The 7,928-nt window shown below is 52.5% G+C and overlaps 1 pseudogene; it reads right to left on the bottom strand.

Annotated features, from left to right (window-relative positions):
- LOC142258844 (uncharacterized) overlaps positions 1 to 6,977 on the bottom strand; it is a 103,788-nt pseudogene extending 96,811 nt beyond the window's left edge.
- Positions 6,978 to 7,928: the final 951 nt, after the last annotated feature.

Here is a 7,928-nt window from a genome sequence, read left to right on the forward strand (position 1 = left end):
CCATTATTCATGCATCTTATCACGTATTTGAAGAAAAATATATTTAAGAGTATATTTTTAACAGGGTGTTTACTTTTGTTCTTGTCCCTTTCCCCCGGGTGGTGGGTTGTGGAGGGGGGTCTTAACATCAGGGACAAGGACAGGAGATATGGCCTAGGTTAGAGGCCTAGACCTCCCTACCAACAAAGGTAGCTCCAGATGTTAGGGTGAGCATAGGGGCTCAGCATTAGGGCCAGTATAGGCTTTCCTTTGTTCCCCTATCAACCTGTGACAGCTTGCACCTGAAAAACATCTCTAGGATCCACCGCCTTCTCACTATGGAAACAACTAAACAACCCTCACTGTGGCCCTGACCCACTCCCGCCTTGATTACTGTAATTCTCAATTAATTGGCCTCCCCCTCATTAGACTTTCCCTTCTCCAATGAATCTTTAATGCTGACGCCAGGGTAACCGTTACTACTAGCTAATCACTGCTCAGACGCTTTCGCTCTGTGCCAGTCATTGCTGTAACGCTTGTGGCCAATATAGAGGCAGCAAATGGGAGTAGTGAACACACTGGGGTTCTGGGCTTAGCCTTTAGAGGGAGGGGCTTAACTATTTATGATTGTTTGTATAGGAACTTTTGAATTGTAAATATGAATATGTTAGCGTTATAGAAATAAAGATTATTATAATATAAGCATTACTCTCCTGTTAAATCCATTGCCATTTCAGGGCAACTACTTTAGTGCTCTTCTTCGATCTTGGCCTGACAATCAGGTGCAGAAAAATGCTGCTATACTCTGTACAAGAGATCTAGGCAACCATCTTATGTGACCACACGTGCAGGAAAACTGTCAGGTGGGGGCTGGATAGCCGCCTCTGTATCTGGCCTGTATACAGCAACATTTTTCCACACCGATTCTAATAAACTCTTATATTTTAACCAATTATGTGTATCAGCTCACCGTGTGGAAGCTCAGTCCTGGTTTCGTCCTGGAGCACGGACAGGCACTGCCACAGCCCGATATAGCATAGAAGAAGAAATAAGGGTGTCCAGCTCTTCAGGCAGAGAAAACCAAGGTCTTTATTTCATCATGCAGATACAACGAATGACATGACTAGCACTACGCGTTTCAGGTGAAACACTCACCCTTAATCATGATTAAGGGTGAGTGTTTCACCTGAAGCGCGTAGTGCTGGTCATGTCATTCGTTGTATCTGCATGATGAAATAAAGACCTTGGTTTTCTCTGCCTGAAGAGCTGGACACCCTTTTTTCTTCTTCTATCTTATATTTTAACCCCTTCAGCCCCAAGCCTATTTTGACCCTAAAGACCAGGCCATTTTTTGCAATTTTGACCAGTGTTACTTTATGAGGTTATAACTCTGGAACGCTTCAACGGATCCTGGTGATTCTGAGATTGTTTTTTCGTGACATATTGGGCTTCATGCTTGTGGTAAATGTAGGCCGATATTTTTTGCGTTTCTATGTGAAAAAAACGGAAATTTCGCGAAAATTTTGTAATTTTCAAACTTTTAATTTTTATGCTCTAAAACCAACGAGACATATGACACAAAATAATTAATAAATAACATTTCCCACATGTCTACTTTACCTCAGAACAATTTTGGGGGAAAAAAAAAAAAATTAAGGAAGTTATAGGGGTTCAAAGTTTATGAGCAATTTCTCATTTTTACAACTAAATTTACAAAGCCACTTTTTTTTAGGGACCACATCACATTTGAAGCGATTTTGAAAGGTCTACATGACACAAAACACCCAAAAGTGACACCCTTCCAAAAACGGCATCCCTCAGGCTACTCAAAACCACATTCAAGTAGGTTATTAACCCTTCTGGTGCTTCACAGTAACTAAAGCAATGTGGAAGGAAAAAATGAACATTTCACTTTTTGCAACAAAAATGTTAATTTAGCCTCAAATATTGCATTTCACAAGGGTAGCAGGATTAAATGAACCCCCAAAATTTGTTGGGCAATTTCTTCTGAGTGCGCAGATACCATATATGTGGCGAAAAACCACTGGCAGGACTCGGAAGGGAAGGAGCGTCATTTGACTTTTTGAACAGAAAATTAGCTGAAATCGTTATCTGCACCATGTTGCGTTTGGAGAGCCCCTGAGGTGCCGAAACAGTGGAGCTCCCCCACATGTGACCCCCATTTTGGAAACTAGACCCCTCATGGAATTTATCTAGATGTTTATTGAGCACTTTGATCCTCTGGGGGCTTCACAAAAGTTAATAGAGTTGAGCCGTGAAAATAAAAAAAAGTTTTTTTACCACAAAATTGTTACTTCAACCAGGTAGCTTTTTTTTCACAAGGGTATCAGGAAAAATTGCACCATAAAATGTATTGTGCAATTTCTCCTGAGTACACAGATATCTCATATGTGGTGGAAATCAAATGTTTGGGCGCACAGCAGGGCTCAGAATGCAAGGAGCGTCATTTGACTTTTCAAACGCAAAATTTTCTGTGATAATTAGCGTATTCCATGTTGTGTTTGGAGACCCCCTGAGGTGCCGAAACAGTGGAGCTCCCCCACATGTGACCCCATTTTGGAAACTAGACCCCAATGGCATAGAAAAAAAAACAGATCACGGGGATGAGAGGTGAGGGAGCACAGATCACGGGGGTGACAGGTGAGGGAGCACACATCACGGGGGTGACAGGTGAGGGAGCACACATCACGGGGGTGACAGGTGAGGGAGCACACATCACGGGGGTGACAGGTGAGGGAGCACACATCACGGGGGTGACAGGTGAGGGAGCACACATCACGGGGGTGACAGGTGAGGGAGCACACATCACGGGGATGACAGGTGAGGGAGCACACATCACGGGGGTGACAGGTGAGGGAGCACACATCACGGGGGTGACAGGTGAGGGAGCACACATCACGGGGGTGACAGGTGAGGGAGCACACATCACGGGGGTGACAGGTGAGGGAGCACACATCACAGGGGTGACAGGGGAGGAGGCGGGTAGCCGATCACAGGGGTGAAAGGTGGGGGGGTAGTGGGGAGCACATCACGGAGGGGAGGTGGCGCCAGCCGATCACGATGGGGAGCGGTGGGCAGCACATAACGGAGGGGAGGGGGCACGCAGCGCATAATGGAGGAGAGGGGGCGCGCAGCACATAACGGAGGAGAGGGGCCGGGCAGCAGATCGGGGAGAGCGGTGACACTGTGGCAGATGGAGGAGGGCAGCGGCGGATCGGGAGGGGTGGGGGTGCGGGCAGCAGATCACGAGGGGTGAGGGTGCGGGCAGCAGATCGGTGAGACAGGTGGCAGATCGCGGAGGGCAGCGGCGGATCGGGAGGAGTGGGGGTGCGGGCAGCAGATCACGAGGGGTGGGGGTGCGGGCAGCAGATCGGGGAGACAGGTGACAGATCGCAGAGGGAAGCGGCGGATTGGGAGGTGTGGGGGTGAGGGTGCGGGCAGCAGATCACGAGGGGTGGGGGTGCGGGCAGTAGATCGGGGAGAGAGGTGGCAGATCGCGGAGGGCAGCGGCGGATCGGGAGGTGTGGGTAGCAGATCACGAGGGGTGGGGGTGTGGGCAGAAGTTCGGGGAGACAGGTGGCAGATCGCGGAGGGCTGCGGCGGATTGGGAGGTGTGGGGGTGAGGGTGCGGGCAGCAGATCACGAGGGGTGGGGGTGCGGGCAGCAGATCGGGGAGACAGGTGGCAGATCGTGGAGGGCTGCGGCGGATCGGGAGGCTGTTCGCCGGTTTCATACAGTGCAATGGCAGCGCGGCAACTTCCGGGTCCCATGCTCCGGTCACATAACAGCATGGGACCGCCCGGACCGGAGCTTGTCGCCCTGCCATTGCACTGTATACACTCACTGTGCTGGCGTGCTGCAGGGACGACAGGTGACGGGGACGGTCACTGGCAACAGGTCCATGGTGATTGGAGAGATCGGTCACAAGGCCGATCTCTCCAATCAGAGCTGCTGGAACTGGGGGAGGGTGATCCAGTGAGGTCACCCAGCTCCAGCCAATGGCCAGTGCTACAGCTGCACTGGTCAGGGCTGGATTTCAATGTTTCAGTCATTTTAAATGGCTGGAACATTACAGTGGCTGTGATTGGCTGACGAACGCCGCTCAACCAATCACAGCCTCCGTAGGTCCGGGGAGGAGGCACCACCCCTCCTGAGGTCAGGTACAGGTCCCCTCCTCCCCAAATCTGCGGTTTATGTTAATCGGTCGCAGTCACCGAAGGCTCCGGTGCCGCGATTACGCCATGACGGAAAGATCCGTCCTTGGTCGGGAAGGGGTTAAAGGGGCTGTCCGACACTACTCTGCATCTAAAGGTTTTGTACATGCGTCTTATTTTAGAATATACCTGCACATAAGTGCTGTAATCCAATATTATACAAGAAATCAATGATTGACCAGTATAAATAATATGGAGCATGTGAACATTCCACTATAAACTGCACATTCCCCATGTCTAGGATGTACGGGAACCTCTTACTCCTTATTTTTAGGATAAGTAATTTTCATTCTTTTTAGTCCCACATCATACCGTGTTTCCCCGATAGTAAGACACCCCCGATAGTAAGACGTAGTGGGGGTTTTGGGGGGGTCGGCTAATGTAAGACGTACCCCGAAAGTAAGACATAGTAAACGGAAAGCGTTATTTATTTTTTTTTTTTCTTATTTACAGTACCGGCCGAGCGCCCAGCTGAGTGCCCTGACACGCCAGCGGCCGAGCGCTCAGCTGAGCGCCCTGACATGCCGGCGGCCGAGCGCTCAGCTGAGCGCCCTGACATGCCGGCGGCCGAGCGCTCAGCTGAGCGCCCTGACATGCCGGCGGCCGAGCGCTCAGCTGAGCGCCCTGACATGCCGGCGGCCGAGCGCTCAGCTGAGCGCCCTGACATGCCGGTAGCCGAGCGCCCAGTTCTTCTTTACAGTACCGGCCGAGCGCCCAGCTGAGCGCCCTGACACGCCGGCGGCCGAGCGCTCAGCTGAGCGCTCTGACATGCCGGCGGCCGAGGCCTTGCATATTATACTCACTGTCCCTGCATGGTACACATATTTAGTACTGGCGTAGCCCGCTTGCATCGATTGTGATGGGCGTGACCAATAGGCTGCATACCAGATACTGTGTGCCTGCATGTGTGAACAGTGACCTATGCAAGCCACAAGTGTGCAATTTTACTACCATCTCCCTTTGCACCTGTGATGTCTCCATTTAATGGAGGTCTTGCTGCATCCTGGCAGTGCATTAGTCTTTTTGGCCTGGGCAGCTTACATCTTCTGCCATTAGTCTGTGAGTTTTTGCCGGCGGCCGAGAGCTCAGCTGAGCGCCCTGACATGCCGGCGGCCGAGCGCCCAGCTGAGCGCCCTGACATGCCGGCGGCCGAGCGCCTAGCTGAGCGCCCTGACATGCCGGTGGCCGAGCGCGCAGCTGAGTGCCCTGACATGCCGGCGGCCAAGCGCCCAGTTCTTCTTTACAGTACCGGCCGAGCGCCCAGCTGAGCGCCCTGACACGCCGGCGGCCGAGCGCTCAGCTGAGCGCTCTGACATGCCGGCGGCCGAGAGCTCAGCTGAGCGCCCTGACATGCCGGCGGCCGAGAGCCCAGCTGAGTGCCCTGACATGCCGGCGGCCGAGCGCTCAGCTGAGAGCCGTCACTCGGGCGCCCAGCCGAGAACCCTGACACGCCGGCGGCCAAGCGCCCAGCTGAGCGCCCTGACATGAGAGCTGTCACATGCCGGCGGTCGGGCGCTCAGCCGAACGCTCGGCCACTGAGAAATGTTGCAGTAATGTTGTCCGTGGTCCATCAGGACCACGGACAACATACAAAAACACGCAGCCTCAGTGCCCTCATGTGCAGCAATCGCGGCAAGTCCCCATACGGTACATTGCATGGAGACTTGCTGCGATTGCTGTGGGATTTTTTTCCAATATAAGACATACCCCGAAAGTAAGACATAGTGGGACTTTTGGGGGTAAAAAGAATGTAAGACACTGTCTTACTTTCGGGGAAACACGGTAGCAGCCGGTGACTGAGAAGAATCTGTGACTTCTCTGCATTTAGTGGTCACTACTCACCTGGGTAGCCGTACGTAGGAATCTCCTCTTTACACCGCTTATCACCCCTCACATATGTCTCTGTAGTATAAATATGGGTCAGATCTTCCCCCTGAAACAAATATTGTAAAAGTCACAGAAAGATGGAGAAGTCCCATCTATGATCAGCTCTAATCCTGCCATCTCCACCGCTCTCATTACACAAGTATAACACATATAATACTGGAGGATAAAACAAGACTGAGCACAAGACCTTCACAGCCGTCTACACATCATAGGGAGATTTCATGGCACCTTCTCTCCATCTACCTGATGATCCTGAGGAACATCGGGGTCTTCTTGTTTACAGTCCTGTGGGAGAAAAGGACGGGGACTCTCTGGTGTTGTCCTCTTACTGGATAGAACTGGAGGAGACACATACAGGGACTGAATTCATTCCTTACATACAGATAATTATAGGCCGTGTGCATTTAGTCCTGTCTATTACCTGGTGATGTGAGGGGCTGGGGAACCTCCATCATGATGTCCTTGTACAGATCTTTGTGTCCTTCTAAATACTCCCACTCCTCCATGGAGAAATAGACGGTGACGTCCTGACACCTTATAGGAACCTGACACATACAATGATACCGTCACCCCCGACCCCTTCATAGCGTTACTGTATAATGTCCCAGCATTCCCAGCAGTGTCACCTCTCCAGTCAGCAGCTCAATCATCTTGTAGGTGAGTTCTAGGACCTTCTTGTCATTGATGTCCTCATGTATCGGGGGGTGAGGTGGAGGCCCCGTGATTGGGCTCAGGGGTCTTCCCCATCCCTCAGACACAGGGGCCTGACAGCGCTCACTAGAGGTCTTCCTAACTACTGTGTAATCCTGGTTATGGAGAGACACAGTAATAAATCTCACTCCAGACATTTCCAGAGTCCTCACGTCTCCAGTTCTGTCCATCTGTTATTCCCATAGATAAGAATGATGTAATGTGACGTCATCAGAATCTCTCACCTCTCCAGTAAGCCGGAAGAGGATCTCTAGGGTGAGGTGTAATATCCTCTCCGCCATCTTGTCCCTGTCCATATCCATCCTTCACGGGGCAATCAGGAGAATTCTCTTCTATAGAAGATCTCCACTGAGAGGATCCGATATTATAAGGACCTGAATGGGGAGAAGATGACGATGTAACATCATAAAGACTCTGCTGTAATAATACAATTACTGGAGAGAATAAAGGGAAACATATAATGAGAACATTCTGGGGGAACATTATACTGTGTGGGGGCAGAAAAAGGCCAGGGACTGAGGGCAGAAAGGGGCCGGGGACCGAGGGCAGAAAGGGGCCGGGGACCGAGGGCAGAAAGGGGCCGGGGACCGAGGGCAGAAAGAAGCCGGGGACCGAGGGCAGAAAGGAGCCGGGGACCGAGGGCAGAAAGGAGCCGGGGACCGAGGGCAGAAAGGGGCCGGGGACCGAGGGCAGAAAGGGGCCGGGGACCGAGGGCAGAAAGGGGCCGGGGACCGAGGGAAGAAAGGGGCCGGGGACCGAGGGCAGAAAGGGGCCGAGGACCGAGGGCAGAAAGGGGCCAAGGACTGAGGGCAGAAAGGGGCCAAGGACTGAGGGCAGAAAGGGGACGAGGACTGAGGGCAGAAAGGGGCCGACGACTGAGGGCAGAAAGGGGACGAGGACTGAGGGCAGAAAGGGGCCGACGACTGAGGGCAGAAAGGGGCCGAGGACTGAGGGCAGAAAGGGGCCGACGACTGAGGGCAGAAAGGGGCCGAGGACTGAGGGCAGAAAGGGGCCGAGGACTGAGGGCAGAAAGGGGCCGAGGACTGAGGGCAGAAAGGGGCCGACGACTGAGGGCAGAAAGGGGCCGAGGACTGAGGGCAGAAAGGGGCCGACGAC

This window comes from Anomaloglossus baeobatrachus, assembly GCF_048569485.1.
Source record: "Anomaloglossus baeobatrachus isolate aAnoBae1 chromosome 5 unlocalized genomic scaffold, aAnoBae1.hap1 SUPER_5_unloc_13, whole genome shotgun sequence".
NCBI classification, from domain to species: Eukaryota; Metazoa; Chordata; class Amphibia; order Anura; family Aromobatidae; genus Anomaloglossus; species Anomaloglossus baeobatrachus.